Source organism: Bombina bombina, chromosome 3, assembly GCF_027579735.1.
Source record: "Bombina bombina isolate aBomBom1 chromosome 3, aBomBom1.pri, whole genome shotgun sequence".
Lineage (NCBI taxonomy): Eukaryota > Metazoa > Chordata > Amphibia > Anura > Bombinatoridae > Bombina > Bombina bombina.
In genome coordinates this window covers 1217533815-1217553123 of record NC_069501.1, presented here as the reverse complement: position 1 = coordinate 1217553123, position 19309 = coordinate 1217533815, and the positions used below count along the sequence as shown (strand labels likewise).

General features: G+C 40.1%; 1 protein-coding gene across 2 annotated transcripts in view; it reads right to left on the bottom strand.

Moving 5' to 3' along the window:
• The window catches only part of ALG8 (ALG8 alpha-1,3-glucosyltransferase), a 111999-nt gene that overhangs the window by 29012 nt on the left and 63678 nt on the right, over nucleotides 1-19309 (bottom strand). The gene's annotated exons all lie outside the window — the stretch shown is intronic.

Below are 19309 nucleotides of genomic sequence, written 5' to 3'. Positions count from 1 at the left end.
TGTCACAATCATCCAGAGTAGATAGCACCTCCTTAAGTAATGCGCGGAGATGCTCTAATTTTGATTTAAATGTCACAACATCAGGTTCTGCCTGCTGAGAAATTCTTCCTGTATCAGAAATTTCACCATCTGACAAACTCTCCCTCACTGCCACTTCAGATTGGTGTGAGGGTATGACAGAAAAATTATCATCAGCGCCCTCCTGCTCTACAGTGTTTAAAACAGAGCAATCGCGCTTTCTCTGAAATGCTGGCATTTTGGATAAAATATTAGCTATGGAGTTATCCATTACTGCCGTCAATTGCTGCATAGTAACAAGCATTGGCGCGCTAGAAGTACTAGGGGTCGCCTAACTGGTATAGACACAGAAGGAGATGATGTAGAACTATGTCTACTTCCTTCATCTGAGGAATCATCCTGGGCAACTTTACAATTTGTGACAGTACTGTCCTTACTTTGTTTGGACGCTATGGCACAATTATCACACATATTTGAAGGGGGAACCACATTGGCTACCATACATACAGAACATGATCTATCTGAAGGTACAGACATGTTAAACAGGCTTAAACTGGTTAATAAAGCACAAAAACCGTTTTAAAACAAAACCGTTACTGTCTCTTTAAATGTTAAACAGGGCACACTTTATTACTGAATATATGAAAAACTATGAAGGAATTATCCAATCTTTACCAAATTTTCACCACAGTGTCTTAATGCATTCAAAGTATTGCACCCCAATTTTCAAGCTGTTAACCCTTAAAATGTGGAAACCGGAGCCGTTTTTAATTTTAACCCCCTTACAGTCCCAGCTACAGCCTTTGCTGCGATTTCACCAATCCCAGGGGGGTATATGATATCAAATGAAGCCTTCTAGGAACGTTTTTAGTGGATTCCAGACCCACACACATGCAGCTGCATGTACTGTACTCAAAAGTAACTGCACAGTAATGGCGCGAAAATGAGGCTCTTCCTACTACAGAGAAAGGCCCTTCCTGACTGGGAAGGTGTCTTAACAAGTGCCTGGTGCTAAAAAACGTTCCCCAATGTTATAAAAGTGTGAAATTCAACTTCAAACTGCATATAATACTTAAATAAAGCAATCGATTTAGCCCTTAAGAGTGTCTACCAGTGTATAGCCCACAATAAGCCCTTTATTCTGTTTGAGACTAAGAAAATGGCTTACCAATCCCCATGAGGGAAAATGACAGCCTTCCAGCATTACACAGTCTTGTTAGAAAAATGGCTAGTCATACCTTGAGCAGAAAAGTCTGCAAACTGTTCCCCCCAACTGAAGTTCTCTCATCTCAACAGTCCTGTGTGGGAACAGCAACTGATTTTAGTTACTGTCTGCTAAAATCATAATCCTCTTTTAAACAGAACTCTTCATCTCTTTCTGTTTCAGAGTAAATAGTACATACCAGCACTATTTTAAAATAACAAACTCTTGATAGAAGAATAAAAAACTACAACTAAACACCACAAACTCCTCACCATCCCCGAGGAGATGCTACTTGTTCAGAGCGGCAAGGAGAATGACTGGGGGGGCGGAGCCTGGGAGGGACTATGTGGACAGCTCTTGCTGTGTGCTCTCCTTGCCTTTCCCTGTGGGGGAGGAGAATATCCCACAAGTAATGGATGACGCCGTGGACCGGACACACCAATGTTGGAGAAATTGACGATGTTTTCCAGCTCTCAAATAGAACTTTCTACACTGCTGTCTAACAAAAAACTAACATCGAATTTAACACCATCACTTCCAGAGGGAAATTAAATATTACAAGGTGACTAAAAAGGGACATTAAATTGCTGGGTACAACTGCAGTAGCAGGGTTACCAATAACTTTGCCATGTTATCCTGTACCTTCAGCTGTCTTTAAATCTGTTCTCAAAGCGGTTCTCTTATTTTAAATCATTACAATATCCAGCTGATTAAGCTCTGCATTTTATACTGGGTGCCGCCATTTTGTAGCATGCGTATTGTTGTATTCTGTTCTCTTAGGAACGAATACCCAAGCTGTGAGTCCACGAAAATCTAGGTGGGACAAGGTAAGGCAGGCACCTATTTACTAGGAACCACCATCTGAAGAACTTGTCTGCCAAATGCTGCCTTCGCCGAGGTAAAAACATTGAAATGATAAAATGTAGTAAAAAAGGTATGAAGAGACGTCAAAGTTGTGGCCTTGCAGATTTGTTCTACAGAGGCCTCATTCTTGAAAGCCCAGGGTGAAGAAATTGAACAAATAGAATGAGCAGCGATTCTGGTGGGCAGTTGTTGACATGCCATTAAGCTTTATGAATCAAACGCCTTAACCATAAGGACAGACTGCCATAGCTTTCTGACCCATGGAGATTTTAGTCAGTCTTCCAATTTGTTTATACTGTTTTCTGATGGGCATTGAAATTTTATCTTCAGATGACTAACAACATCTTAATTTAGCAATAGTCTTTCCTTAGAAGAACTTGGGTTAGAACAGAGGGAAGTGTCATGAGATGCAGGACGCAGTATAGAAGGTACAACGCTATTTTATTGCAGAGCATGGAAGTTTACATCTGGTACAATACATCTCACTTAGAAACTGTCAGAGACAATAATGGACCTTAACCACGCCCCCATCCGGTCACGTCAATTCACATCACATCTTCCCCCTTTTCAAAGGACAAAGAGTACATTTTTTTTTTCATTTGAATACAACAAATAACAAGGTATACAAGAAGCATACAACAGTTTTGCATAGTATATAACAAATAACAAGTTAAAGAAAATATCTGTATAAACATGAATTACATTCAGACTTGATCGGGTTAGACTACCCTAGTCCACAGTGACCATGGGATTATTCTGCCCATACTTCCGGTAACTGCTCTAACTAGTGCTAATCCCGATAACTCTACATGAACTGTCCTCTGATACAGAAGAAGGTGATTGAGAGTCTGCTGGAGGCAGAGACATATCCCCGCTGTGATCTTGCTGAGGGGAAGGCACCCCTCTTAAAACAGGGGATCCCACCGGCGGTGGTACTGAGGCATCCAATTCCAAACTCTCAGGTACAGGCTGAAGAGGTTTTCGATTTAGACGTGTCCCTCCATCAGTAAGGACTACATAAGACCTTGGTTCTGGAGAGCGTCCAATTACCGTAGCAGGCGTCTTCCATTTCTTCTCATCATCCAGTTTAATTCTGACACTTTGCCCCGCATTCAGCTCCTGCAAGGGCCTCAGAGTCTCCTGTCGTAGAATAATTGATAGCCCCTTTTTGCCTCTTCATCCCTCCTAAGGACCTCGTCCCGAGGAATAGAGCTAGTTGGCTGGAAGACACCCACAGAGGGTAAGGTGGTGCAAATCTGGCTTCCTACCATCAGCTGTGCCGGGCTAAACCCCGTGACTTGAATGGGAGTCGCCCTATAGGACAAGAGGGCCAGGTACGGCTCAGATTGCTTCAAAATGAACTTTGTTGTTTGAACTGCCTTTTCAGCCATTCCATTGGCCTGCGGGTAATGTGGACTTGACGTGGAATGTACAAAATCATATTGTCTGCTGAAAAAAAACTGAACTCTGTGGAAGCAAACTGCATTCCGTTATCACTCACCAACTCCATTGGTATGCCCCACCGGGTGAACAAGCTCTTGAGACGAGTGATAAAGGCTTGACTTGTGATTTCATTCAAGGGTGCAATCTCCAAATACCTGGAATAGTAATCAATCACAACTAGGTACTTTTTCCCATGCAGTTCACACAAGTCAGCAGCTATTTTCTGCCACGGGCCTGCAGGCAGTGGAGTAGAAATCAAGGGCTCCCTTCTGAGTAGGACGGCGTTCCAGGCAAAATGCACATTTTGACACATGGCTTGCAATATCGGAACTGATCCCAGGCCAACATACTGCCGTAGCTGCCTTTTCTCTGCACTTTGTAATGCCCAAGTGGCCATCATGAATCCTGTTTAACATCTCCTGCCGCATGCTAACAATAACAACAATGCTGTCCTGGAACAGCACCAACCCATCCAGCTCAGTGAGCTGCAATCTTTCTGACTGGTAAGAACTTAAAGACATCCAGGCTGCCCGACTCTCGGGCCAACCTTCTTTTATATACTTTATAACTTCTTGAAGGTCTGTATCTAAATAAGTCTCTTTTCTTATTTATTCTAGCTTCCCTGAAGAAATGGATTTGGAGGCCAGAACTGAATCTGCATACACCTTCACATCTGATTCCGTTTAAGATTCTTCAGCAGCAGCCAGCGGGAGCCTGGAAAGTATCTGCTACAACCAGTTGTTTCTCCGGCACATGCACTGCCTGAACGCTGAACTTGAGCAGCCTCATTAGAAGTCTCTGGCATCTTAGGGGTGTTTTGTCAATATCATTGGAGTTGATTAGAGGGTTTATGGTCAGTCTCCAGACTAAATTTCTCTAAACCCACCAGGTAACGCTGAAAGCGCTCACAGGCCCAAACTGCAGCCAGACACTCTCTCAATTTGGGAGCATTTCGACTCAGCAGCCGTCAGTGTACGGGAACAGTAGGCGATGGGCTGTAGTTTGTTCTCATTCAACTGCAGGAGGGTGGCCCCTAACCCATAACTGCTCACATCAGCACTAACAGTCTTTTTGGAAGGATCACAGAACCCCAACAGTGGGGCAGACCCCAGCAGGGACTTGGCCTGCATAAAAGATTCTTCCTGTGAAGGTCCCCAGACTAAGGCAACATCTTTCTTTAGCAACTTTGTGATAGGGTGTAGTATTGTGGATAAATCTGAAAGGAACCTGCCCACATAGTTTACAAGGCCCAATATTTGTCTCAGCTCATGTAGATCAGAAGGACTTTTCATCTTTTCAATAGCACAATTTTCTCGGGTCTCTCTTCACCGCCTCATTCAGCCTTTTCAAGTCTACGCAGATGCGTACCTTCCCGTTTTTCTTCGCAAAAGGCACAATGGGGGCACACTAGTCAGTTGCTTCAACAACTCCCATATTCTTCATACGCAGAAGCTCCTACTCCACTTGAGGCATGAGCGGGAACAGAATTCTACGGGGAGTGGTAATGCTGTTAAGACTGCGTCACCTTTAAGTGATATACGTACTGAGTTGCAATTCAGTAGCCCCAATTGACCAAAGTATCTTCTGAGATCTCATTCACTCTGGCTACTAGACACAAACCACAGGCTGCTTTTCTGCTCAATAAGTTGTTAACACACTGACCTCTAATCACATGCACCCACATGATGAATTTCCTTTGCTTGTACTTGCAGCTGGCAAGAAATTTTCCCGCACAATCAAAGCGGCTACCAGGACTATGGAGTTTTGTTGTAACTTTTGCCAGCTGAGGCTTTCGAGGCAGTTTTATGAATGCTGCAAGGGACATCACAGTGATGTCCGTTCAACAGACCCCACAAAGGACACCACTCGACCCTCCTGGTCGCTATCCACCTGCATCTCCTTAATATATTCAGTTTTACACACCACTTAAAAATGGCCCATTCGTTACATTTTCTACATCTTTTGTCTTTAGCAGGGCATATGACACTCTGATCATGGGCGCGGTTGCACTGTGTGCAGCAAGCATACTGCGCCCATCCGCTTCTGGGCCTATTTGTTGCCCTCGTTCTATTGCTCACACTGTGCCTTTCACTAGCAGCTCTCCTGAACTGCTGCACTTCATCCACAATACTCTCAGACCTCAGATTAGCACTTTGCTTTTTCACCAGTTCACTCTGGCGGGCCATCCTAATAGCCCCATCCAATGTTAAATCAGCCTTTAACTATAGCTTCAGTGAGACTTTAGCATCTGCGATTTGCTCCTCTAGCAATTCACAGAATTCAACTAGTTCATACAGGCTGTGCACAAATTAGGGTTGCCAGCCAAAAAATTCCTGGACACTTTAAGTGGGCATGGCTTTTCGCAGCCTCAAATTCATTATATATATATATATATATATATATATATTGTAGAACATAACATAATATAATATACGACACAGCAGGGAAGCTTATGTAACCCTCCATTGTAGTAGACCTGCTATGTTTTTGTGTGTGATGGCAGGCAAATTGTGGTGCATTACAGAGATCATATAAATAAACCTTATCATACAAAACACCAAAAACAAACAAATATGAACTTTCTGGCGGGGGAAATTGTGATGACAATGGGCAGAGTTGTTTTTTGTGGTTGTCTGAGGTACTAATGTAGTAGAGTGTGTGTGTGTGTGTGTGTATCGATATAAATATATTGTAATGAATATCTAATCACATGTTCTGAACAGGTAAATGTGAGCTTCATTGAATGAATCACTGTCAAACAAATCAAATATAAGAATTAGCATTGCCCTAATTTTAGCAGCGTAGTCTGCGGTTCTTTGTCAAAATGAATCAAACAAAATAAATATCCCACTTACAAAATACAAACATTTAATCCTGCCATTATCAGATAGATTTCATTGTTCTAAGTTATGTGGCTTAAAACGTTCCCAAAATAAAATCAAAGGAATATAATAACCCTCTTTTGAAGGTATAAAAAAAAACTAAGGTATAAAAATAACCCGCTTAATACCATGGGTAAACATTTGACGACACCACTATTGAAAAATAAGTGCTGCTCAAACGTTGCCCCCTTTTTTAATCTTAGATTTTTAGAAGGAAACCATTGACCCGTGATGTCTTTTCACCAAAAGGCAATCTTTTTATTTAAAACGAGGAGGGTCATGGACAGCAGAGGAACGAGAATCCCAGTTACCGGTTTGCAGGCAGCAGCTGGAAATTGAATGCCTGGGCTGGACAGTGGACTATGCGTGTGTTTGAGGGGGGGGGGGCATGCCCTGCCCTGTTACAGGACCATCTCTCCTGCAGACTCCACCTACCTGGTTAGTAACCCCGGGCTAAGCGCTCCTCTGGCCAGCTTATTTTTTTGTAAAGTCTGTGCTGCGCCAGGGGATCGCTTAGCCCAGGGCATTTGAGGCTAGTTCCGGGACAGAGCCTCAGACCGGGACTGTCCCGGTGAAACCGGGGCGGGTGGCAACCCTAGCACAAATTACTCCAGATTCTCCCACACGCTGGGGACGTTTGTGAAAACAAGCCCTCTAATGAATCACATTTCTTTTGGGCACAAAGTGGGCACCGAGTTTATTCATAACTATGTCAAAAGTCAAATTATTCCCCTTCTTGGAAAGCAAAGGCATTGAACACTGGCTCCACATCTTTCCCCATACAGTATAAAAAAAGAATTAACTTGTACATCACCACTCTCCTTGTCCAGCTTAGAAGCACTCCTGAAGAGTTAAAACCGCTGACGCCATGTGGGCCAAGCTGCAGGCTGAGAGAAATCAAAAGGCTCAGGTGGGGTAAACTTCGACATAGTCAGTCAATCAATCAGGAAACAGAAGCGCAGTCAAGAACTTTTGCCACCATGTCATGAGATGCAGGACACAGTATAGAAGGTAAAACACTATTTTATAGCAGAGCATGGAACATCTGCATTGACATCTGGTACAATACATCGCACTTAGTAACTGCCACATAGACAATAACGGACCTAAGCCACGACCCCATCCGGTGACGTCACTACCCACTCATCACAGGAAGGACCAACAATTTCCTGATTAAATGATCTGGTCTGAGGTAGACGCCAAGGAGGAGCACTGGACATCTGCACCAGATCCGTATATCAGGTTCTGTGAGGCCATGCCTGAGCTATGAGGATCACCCAAACATTCTGTTTGATCTACACGACTACTCTCGGGAGAAGCACAAATCTGATGAAACAGATATACCAGATGATATAGCTATGGAGCCGTCAAAACGTCTATCAGTTCTGCCTGAGGATCCCTTAATCTCGAGCCGTACCTTGGGAACTTGTGATTTAGACGGCATGAGATCCATATCTGGAATGCACCACCTGAACAGGATAAGGTCTAAAACCTCCCGATTTAGAAACCATTCCCCTGAATGGAGAACCTGGTCAGCTCAAATAATCAGCTTCCCAGTTCTCCACTCCTGGAATGTGAATGGCTGAATTGGTGCATAATGCATTTCCACCCAAGACACCCTCGTTCGCCCCTGATGTTTTATGTAAGCCACTATTGTAACATTGTCTGATTGGAACAGAGCATAGAAGAGGCCACGCTAGGACACTGATGGGAAATGACGTTTCTCTAAAAGACCAACCCCTTGGGCTCTCAGTTGACGCCATACGGCACCCCATACAGAGACTAGCACCCGTCATAATTATTCCCCTCGTCTAGTGGTGGAAACCCATTCCCAGAGATACTGGGCGAGGAGAAATCTACCAAGACAGAGACTGTCTGGGGAGAGGATCTAAGGTTACTAACAGACAGATCGGCGTAGTATCCCTTCCACTGTCAGAACATGCACAGTTGAAGACACCTCAGATGAAACCTTGCAAAAGGTATGAAAGCCGAAGCCGCCACCATGAGTCCCACTACTTCCATACACTGCGCAACTGAAGTATAATGGAACAAATTGAAGGTTCCGGCAGGCTGACTGAAGCTTCAATGAGAAAAGGGAAAGATAATGGCACTACAGAATGGAGACCCAATAAAACAACACTTTATATTTTATTAGTTCAAATTGGGGGTGGGTGCTGTATACTAAAAGACTTGAGACAAATAGCAAAAAAAAACAATTGTATAGGTGTATACTAAATAGCACTCCTTACCAAATGATCCACTTTTCCATAATCTCCTTCTATATATGAAGCACAAGAATTATACAATGACCAGTATTAGTGTTCACACACTTAATTATATGGTGAATCCCTGTCAAGTGGGAACACAATGCGGATAAAACTAAACTTTGTTCCAAATTAAAATTGGGAAAACAAAGGTCAAGAACAAAGTAAATGGCACCTGAATGGTAAGGTACTGGGAGTTAAAAAAAAAAAAAGAAAGAAAGAATAGTATAGTGTACCTCTGCCTAAATGAAAAACTACAGATAATATCTGGTACTAAACTGTGTGCCAGCATAGAAATTACACCAGATAATATGACATGTCAGGAGGTCATAACCAGTTGTCAAAATTAAACAGATATAACTGATAAGTTGCAAATACGATTTGATAGCAGCTGCAGATACGATAGGATAGCAGCTTAAGTGGTACTCAGTATAAAGTCAGTATACAATGCAACTGTTAGATGTAAGGTGATAACAATTCATGCTTTATGCAAATTATAGCTAACTAGTAACGTATTCCTGAATAATGTTAGCTGTGATACTCAAGAGGCAGCTACATATCTTGATATCATAAGCAACAATGTATGAACTATACGCCGGTATAGCTGAAAATGTAACAACTGAATTGGAATTGTATCAAGATGGTACTGAGAAACAGTTTGACTTGGGATCAGATAAGATAGTAGCCATTTCACACTATGCGAGTAACAATATAGTATAGATAGGAATGTAACAGCTCAGTGGAAAAAAAGGCACCTATGGCGATTATAGTTCACATAAATGGTATTCAATGTAGCGTTCAGTGTCCTATTGCTGGTGCTAGCTTCTGATATTATAATATGCTTATGGAGTTACACAGCAACAGAGCTAATACAGCTAAGAGTAACACTGTGCGTTTGTTTAACACGCTCTATGGCAATTGTTCCTATATTAGGAGGTAACAAACAAACCTGCGATTACCCTATTAGGTAACTACCCAGTATCCAGGGGGGATTAAATTACCCTTTTAACATTAGTTGCATACAATATTTAAATTTGTTATTGACCATAATTAAAAATGAGAATCCCAAAAATGCTCCAACAAGCTCCCTAATAGGTTACACGATAAACGCTTTTTTGAAGGTGGAGCCGCCGCCTCGAGTTCCTCTATTTATGCAGGGAGAGATTGTGATTGGGCGATCAAAGTCGTGTATTGATCGGCTTAAAAAGATGTCAATAGTATTGGGAATCTCCTATTGGTTGGCAATGTATCTTTTAGAATTATAACGATGGTAGAAAGATATTTGCTAATCTTCTGGTATAAATGTGTTAATCTTTAATCTGGAGAACCAAAATAATAGAATATAAATAGCTTGGACTGGATTTGAAAATTCTATATTATCTTTAATATAGAGGGTAATATTTATGTAATGTTAGGACTAACGGTATATGGTCAGTCAAATTCTAGAATTATTCTCTGAAGGTAGATAGCCCCATAATCTCAGTTTGTACATACAAGAATCAAAATTGTGATAATTTTGAATATGACGACATGTTAGGTGTATGGTTAATCAACTTGGGATTTTGTGAGGAAAAAAAGGGGTATAAATAAAAAAAAAGTGCAGTATACCTAGTTATTAGTTGTAATGAGTGAATACAAACTACAGCAAGAGAGGAAAAACTATGTGAAAAATGAATTGAGTGAATTTAGAACCAAACGTGTTCGGGAAATATGAAATGAGGTGACTGTTGTGGGAAATGTGAAAGCAATGTAAAAATAACCGATACAAAAAAAGGGAGGGGGAGAAAGTGTGTGTGTGAGGATGGCAAGTGAATAAATATCAAATACCATAGATAATAAAATTGGTATGCTAAAATAAAGAGAAATATTTTAATATATACATCTTTTGTGTTAATATTGATCAGTGAATTATAAATGAATGGATTCACATTTAATTTCATGTTAGTATCTTGAATTGATCTCATATTCAGCAAAATGTTAATATTGAATATGTTTTGAATGGTATCAACACATTGAGTATCAATTCTATAGTTTATTCATGTTTAATTATGGGGAAATTTCAATCCAGAAAGCAGTAGTAATTATTTTGTTCATTCATGCCATTTGGATGAACACTGTAAAGAAGATTAATCCATTTACATTCGGCCCTTAAAATGGCTTGTTCTAAATTGCCCCCTCTAATTCCAAGGGAGATTTTCTTCAATCCAATACATTTAAGATTCCTAGAGTTGGCTTGGTGGAATTACAAAAAGTGGGTGGCTACTGTAGTCAGCGCTTTGCCTTCCTTTCTGTCCTTTGAGTTTTTAATATTTCTTAGGTGTTCTTGTAACCTTTGTTGAGTTTTCTACTAGTCATTCCTAAATAAAACATTTTGCATTCCCGGGACAATAATAAAATACATGGTATCAAAATAGGCCCGAATGAATACAAACTTGCATTATATGCCGACGTCTTGGTTCCCATGACATTGCCAGACATTTCCCTACCCCATTTGATGTCAGAATTTGCAAAAATCTGCGAACTCCCAAATTTTCTAATAAACCCGCAAAAATCTGAAATTCTCAATATAACTATGGATAATGAACGATTTAAACACTTTTTTTTTATATGGACCTTTGTCCATATAAATAACAAACAATTTAAGTTTAGATACCTCGGAATAGAATTGACACCCATGACAAATAAATTATTCCAATATAATTATCTACCCGTGCTGAATAAGCTGAAAACCGTTCTTCAAATATGGCATGATAAGCCTTTAACATGGTGGGGTAGGATACAGGCCGTTAAAATAACCACACTCCTGCAGATATTATATATACTACAAATGGTTCCTATACCTCTTTCTAAGACTTTTCTGTCCAACCTACAGGCTGAAATTAATTATTTTGTCTGGGGGAAAATTAAATTAAGCCTCATATAAATAAAGCAACTATGCATAGGCCGTTGGGGAATGGAGGTATTGGGGTTCCAAGCATAGAGAGATATTATGCTGCAGTTACTCTCCAGCGTGTATTGGACTGGCATAGTAAGATAGAAAATAAGGCATGGATTACAATAGATTCTCAACTTTTAAGATCTCCATCACTAGGGGCACTGTGCTGGGTTGCTCCAAACATCAGACCAACCTTAGCCAAAACTTCAATGCTGTATACACATATTTTTGAAAATTGGGACTCACAGTTGGACATTTCCTCTAGAATTTCACCTCTATCGCCTATTACCTATAACACAGAATTCCTCGGAGGCCTAAAACCTCAGAGCGATTGGTGGTGAGCTAGGATGTATAATATTTATAATATTGACAAATAATGGTAAATTTCTAGAAGAGATTGCTGGGGGAAATTACTCATCCTGGCTGAAATATGCTCAGTTAAACCATCTAATTCACAACTCCAAATAGAAAACAGACTTGTTGTGGCCTCCCACAAGGTTTGAAAAGCTATGTCTACCAGATGTGCACCCATCTGGTACTTTATTCATAACTAGACGCTTATTGGAGGAAACATTAACCGACACTCTCCCTTTATACAATAAAGTTGACAAAGGGAACTTGATGTCTCACTTACCAATCAAGACTGGGAAAATATATTTTACAACACTCTTAAGTCCTCTGCATCACCAAAAACCTTAGAACTTAATCACAAAATATTGACCCACTGGCATTTAACCCCTGAGCAATTGGGGCATATATACCCTAACGTTGATGACAGGTGCTGGAGAGGGTGTGGGAAGAAAGGTAATATGGCACATGTATGGTGGCAATGCGAGAAAATAAGGCCTTTTTGGTCACAAATAGAGAGTCTTCCAAACTATCATAGACTCCTTCACACTAAACTCACTGACAGCACTATTAAATTATAGAAAATTGGTAAAATGTAAAATTAGATGGAACCTCCTGCTAATAGGGCTAAACAGCGCCAGGAACTTGATGGTGAGGAAGTAGAAATCCACTATGTCCCCTACAAGACTTGAATGGATACAAACCACCACTACACTTATATCCCAAGAAGAGTATGTGTATTTTAGAAAAGGGAACCTCCCTAGATTTTACAACTAAGTTTTAATGGGAATCTTTCCTGGGCGCCATTGGTAACTTGACAATGGAATAACTTGTGCACCTTATTGATTTCTTACTGCCTGCTGCTTCTTTCCTCTCTTCCTTTCTTCTATCTTTAAACCCCTTCTAAGGCCGACACTTAAAAGAATTGTAGGATTGAATCCACTCTAGTGGGATCTCAGTTTTGCTTTGTGTGCAATTATTATTACTGTTTTATTACTTTATTAAAATTGGAATCACAAGAAAAGATAAGTTCTCACCTATAAGTCGAGATGTATCAGAGGTTGTTTATCATCATGAATACCCAGAGGCAATATATGGACTGCCCTATGGACTAATCTCTGGCTATAAGTCTCTGGAAAAAGCAATATTGTATGGAACATGCCCATGTTGTATGTTATGTGGTATTCATATGCTTGTACGAAGAACTTGAAAATGTTAATAAAAATAAATATATATAAAAAAATAATTTTGCAATCGCATATCAGAGTTTAAATTATGCTCTCTGTGGAGTAACTGATTATTTTTTTTCTGCCATTGCCCAAATCTATTTCTAATTTTCTTAGTTTTTTCCATATGTGAGCAAGTAGAGCACGTTCCACATGGATGAGATCCTGGGTTAAAGGCTGTAGCTGTTTTTGGAACTGTAAAGTAACTGCTGGTGAGCATATTTTTCAGGTTTCTCAATCTTCTATATCCAACAGATATTGCTTCGCCCAGTAAAGTTTGTAGATCCGAATCTGACCGTAAAACATTCCAATGTTATTTCAGGATGTTCAATATTTGATGGATTTGAGGGCTATAAGTCAATATTAATCTTGTTTTATTGTCCACTTTTTTTTTTTGTTCTGCAATAGTGAGCGTCTGTTCGGACAGCTTGATTTTGCTTTTTGGACACTCCTTTTGCTATAGCCTCTCTACATAAATCTTTTATTCTAGTTCCTTCTCTTGAGTATGGAAACTTGCATCTTCACTACAATTTCTTCTTATTCGTAGAAATTCTGGGCGAAACAATATCTGTTGGATATAGAAGATTGAGCAACCTGAAAAATAAGCTCACCAGCAGTCACTATACAGTTCCAAGAACAGCTACAGCCTTTAATCCAGGATCTCATCCATGTGGAGCGTGGTCTACTTGCTCACACATTGAGAAAAAAAAAAACTAAGAAAATTAGAGATAGATTTGGACAATGGCAGAAAAATAAAAAAAAAATACATCAGTTACTCCACAGAGAGCATAATTTACACTCTGATATTTATTTGTATAGCGCCGCCAAATTCCGTAGCGCTGGGTACAATTATAGGGGTATACAATGACAAGGATTTGTGATAAAATACAAAACATAACTAAACAAATCTAGTACAGGAGGAAGAGGGCCCTGCTCACAGTCTACAGGTTTAGGGTGCAGAGACACAAGGTTGGGGGCAGCTTGTCACATCTGTTGTAGTTGCAGCAGTGATTCAGACAGTTCATGTATTAGTTTCGTTAGGATGAGAGATGGAGGAGAGATGGTAAGCCTCTCTGAATAGGTGGGTTTTCAAGGAGTGTCTGAAGCTATACAAGGTTGGAGACAGTCTTATGGAGCGGGGTAGAGAGAGTTCCAGAGGACAGGAGCAGCACGTGTGAAGTCTTGGAAACGGGAGTGGGACAGAGATAACAGTAGTGGAGAGATGTAGATCAGAGGTTGATCGAAGAGGACGGGATGGGGAATATTTCACAATGAGAGAGGAAATATAGATGGGAGTTAGACTGTTGAGTGCTTTGTAAGTTAGGGTTAATACTTTAAATTGTATTCTGGAGTGTATGAGGAGCCAGTGTAGAGACTGGCAGAGCGGAGCAGCTGATGTAGATCGGCGACTTAGGTGGATGAGTCTAGCAGAAGCATTCATAATAGATTGGAGGGAGGAGAGGCAGTGTTTTGGACGGCCATTTAGTAGTAGATTGCAATAATCAATGCATGACAAAATGAGGGAATGAATAAGTATTTTTGTATATGTGGGTTGAATGTGAGTTCCGAGTCAAGTGTAACCCCAAGACAGCGGACCCGGGGTAAGGTGTTGAGAATAGAGTCTCCAACCATCAGAGAAATGTCAGGTGTTGGATGTCTCAAAGAGGGGGAAATAAGAAGCAACTCAGTTTTGGACAGATTGAGTTGAAGGTAGTGTGAAGACATCCAAGAGGAAATTGCAGAGTCAGTTGAAAATCTGGTTGAGTAAAGAGGGAGAGATATCAGGAGAGGAAAGATAGATTTGGGTATCATCAGCATATAAGTGGTACTGGAATCCAAAAGGAGGCTATAAGTTTGCCAAGGGAGGATGTATAGAGAGAGAAAAGCAAGTGAGCCAAGACAGAGCCTTGCGGTACTCCAACTGAGAGAGGCATAGGATCACAAGATATGTTGTTAAAGGAAACTGAAAACGAGCGTTTTGAGAGATCTGAGGCAAACCAGGAGAGGGCTGTGCCTCGGATGCCAAATGAATTTATTTTTAGGAGGAGAGGATATGTCAAAGGCAGCGGACAGGTCAAGAAGAATTAGTAAGGAGTAGTGGCCTTTTGCTTTAGCTGATAACATGTCATTTGTTACTTTAGTAAGAGTGGATTCTGTTGTGTTTAGGGCGGAAACCAGATTGTAGTGAATCAAGTAAGGAGTTAGTTGTGAGAAATTGAGTTAGCCGATTATAGACTAGTTGTTCCAATAATTGTGAAGCAAAGGGAAGTAAGGAGGCCGGTCGATAGTTAGAAGGGATGGAGGGGTTAAGCAAGGGTATGATTGATGCATGCTTGAAGGTATCTGGAAATGTGCCAGCGGTGAGAGACTGGTTAAAGAGATGAGTTAGGGTATGGGGTTAGTGAAGCAGAGAGAGGGGGAAGAAGTTGAAGGAATAGGGTCAGGTGGGCAGGTTGTGAGATGAGCCAAGGACAGGAGTACAGAGACTTCTTCCTCTGTTACAGGGAGGGAAGTAGCATAGAGTTTTGTTAATAGAAGGGGTGGGTAGGATTGCTGGGTTTGAGGGGTGTGAGGTGCAGATATATTTTCTAATGGTGTCAATTTTATTTTTGAAGTGATCAGCAATAATCTGAGCAGTGAGGTTGGTAGTGGTTATGTGATTGCAAAATGTTTTATGTAGGAATGACGGAGTAGAAAACTCAGAACAAAGGTTACACCACCACCTAAGAAATGTTAAAAACTCAAGAAATGACAGAAAGAAAAGCAAAACTGACTACAGTAGCCTCACACTTTTTGCAATTCCCCCAAACCCACTCTAGGAATCTTAAATGTATTGGAGAAAAATCTCCCTTGGAATTAGAGGGAGCAATTTAGAACAAGCCCTTTTAAGGGCCAAATCTAAACGGTTTTATCTTCCCAACAGTGTTCATCCAAATGGCATGAATGAACAAAATAATTACTACTGCTTTCTGGATTGAAATTTCTCCATAATTAAACATGAATAAACTATAGAATTGATACTCAATGTGTTGATAACATTCAAAACATATTCAATATTAACATTTTGCTGAATATGAGATCCATTCAATATACTAAACATGAAATTAAATGTGAATCCATTCATTTATAATTCACTGATCAATATTAACACATATGTATATAAATATATTTCTCTTTATTTTAGCATACCAATTTTATTATCTCTATGGTATTTGATATTTATTCACTTGCCACACACACACACACACACACACACTTACACTCTCTTTCTCTCCCTGCTTTTCTTGTATCACACACACACTTATTTTTACATCTCTTTCACACTTCCCACAACAGTCACCTCATTTCATATTTCCCTAACACGTTTGATTCCAAATTCACTCAATTCATTTTTCACAGTTTTTCCTCTCTTGCTGTAGTTTGTATTCACTAATTACAACCAATAACTAACTAGGTATAGTGCACTTTTTTTTCTATACCCCTTTTTTCCCCACACAAAATCCCAAGTTGATTAACCACATACACATAATGTATCATTCACAACTATCACAATTTTGATTCTTATATGTATAAACTGAGATTATGCGACTATCTACCTTCATAGCATTTGACTGACCATATACCGTTAGTCCTAACATTACATAAATATTACCCTCTACATTAAAGATAATATAGAATTTTCAAATCAAGTCCAAGTTATATTCAATTTTTTTGGTTCTCCAGAATAAAGATTAACACATTTATACCAGAATATTGGCAAATATCTTTCTACCATTGTTAGAATTCTTAAAGATTTCTACACGCCTTTGATCGCCCAATCACAATCTCTCTCCCTGCATAGAGGAATTCAAGGCAGCGGCTCCGCCTTCGAAAAAGCGGTTATCGCGAAACATGTTAGGGAGCTTGTTGGAGGATTTTTGGGATCCTCATTTTTAAATTATGGTCAATAAATTCAGAACCGTGAGATTGTCTGATAAAAATGCAGTGCCAGAAGAAGTGCTACCTTTAGTATCTGAAGAGCAGTGCTTTAGCTTACTTGGAGGTGGTAAAGCCTTAAGGACCTTAAACGGCTGATTGCAAAGAAGTCTTAATACCTGAAGCAAAAATCAGACCCTCCAGGATTAACAGATACAACAGGCTGTTCTGCAGGAGAACTGGGGGCTTACGAACAAATTACTACAGCCTTACATAAACATTTGTTGGTAGGAATCACAAAGTCCAAGGCAGTGTCTTCAGATGACACTGTACAAGCATCAGCAGGCCCAGTTTGCTCCATAGCATGCAATCAAAAACCATGTAGAGCAAAACAAAATCGTAGGTCACCACTATACTAGCACAATACTGCCCAAATAGTTTAAAGTGAAGGTAAATTTTTCTTACATTGAAGACGTCAATGCATCAATTAATAGCAGAAGAAACTAATCGCTAACTTTATTTTAATACTATCTAAATATTTTGACCGTATATATATATATATATATATATATATATATATATATATATATATATATATATATATATATATATATATATATATAATTGCTTACCGTTTCCAGGAAAACTCCTCCCAAGCACTACTTCCTGATTTTATTTGTTGTGACGTATAGAGCGGTCCCACCCGCTCTATACGGATCTCTAAAGCGCGTTCACGAGGATCGTCTCTAATGCGCATGTGCAAATCGGCTAATTCTCAAGCTACTGCGCATGCGATACTCTAAAATCCGACGATGTAATGCGGCTATTCATTAAACCGGAGTGTGCTTTGTTATCAATCTGGATACTAAAATTATAGCGCATGCGCATTTTAAAAAGGAGTCTTGTGATGTAGTTTGACGGCCGCCTAACGGCCAGAATTTCAGTTGGATGGTATCAGAACGTGATCCAGGAAAAAATAAATAAAAAAAAACCGGGTTGAATTGGCTAAGCTTATTAAATAGTTTGCTTACGGCTATAACTTCATTTACAGATATTTTTGAAAAAGTTGATGAATGAAAGTCTTATTTATTTGGGACAAAAAATTTAATTCCGGATAGTCAATTAGGTAACTTTACCTTCACTTTAAACCCACAGCAGCATACACTTTACTGCCTAAAATATGTATCAACTACATCCCCCCCTGTGCTGGTCTATAACCATTTCTCCAGATGATGCGCGTAAGGAAGGTGGGAGGATGCGAGTCATCACTTGCTTTCCTATCTCGGGAAGAAGCCGGGGGGGTTATTTTTAGACCATCTAAAAAAGTCTTCACAACCAATAACATTCTTGCAAGCATGACACACCCCAAGAATAATAATAACTATAAAAACTAGTATTTATATAGCGCCTTTCTCCCAGTGGGACTCAAATCGCTTTTTCATCGCTCGCTCTTGGAATTCACCAAATCGGCAGCTGAATAGTAATAGTTGTTATTATTACCCAATTTAATAATACTCATTTTATCGACCTCGGAAGGATGAAGGGCTGAGTCGGCCCTGCAGGGATTTGAACCTGTGACCTTGTATCTTTTAAACAGACTTTTTGTTGTAGTCAGGGCATTTACCAACTGAGCTACCTCACCGGCCTAAGAATAAATACACATAGTCCACATTGTGTGTTAAAACGCTAGACCCTCTATAAGGTAACATTATACAAATGTCCACAAACTGCCATCTAATGTGTGACAAGTCAGATAGGGACTTGAGTTGTTACATCAAGCGTACTTACCAAGTACCTCCAACAGTAGAATATGCTGAAGCATACTCTTGGGGAGTTGCTTTTCATACCTCCTCTGTCCACCTTGCTTTGATGTCTGAGAAGAAAATGATGAGTGGTGGGTTTTTAAAACCTATACTGAAACAGCAGAGGGATCCTAGAAGAGAAGTAAATCAATGTGGCTAAAACAGGAGGCAGCTTGGGAATTTTCCAGCAACACACGTGGCTTGCTGCTGTGCAAAATACTTTACCCGAGATTTATATTGCACCAGCCGTCTATTCCAGACCCTCTCTTCTGGGAACTAACTACTGAGGGTAAATTAGAATCAGTATTCACAAAATATAAAATTCACTTGTGCTGAACACCTCTCTCCTTGACAAGGCAAACTTCTACTGGGAGGGAAAGGGAAGTAGGAGGGATAGTGAAGAGATCT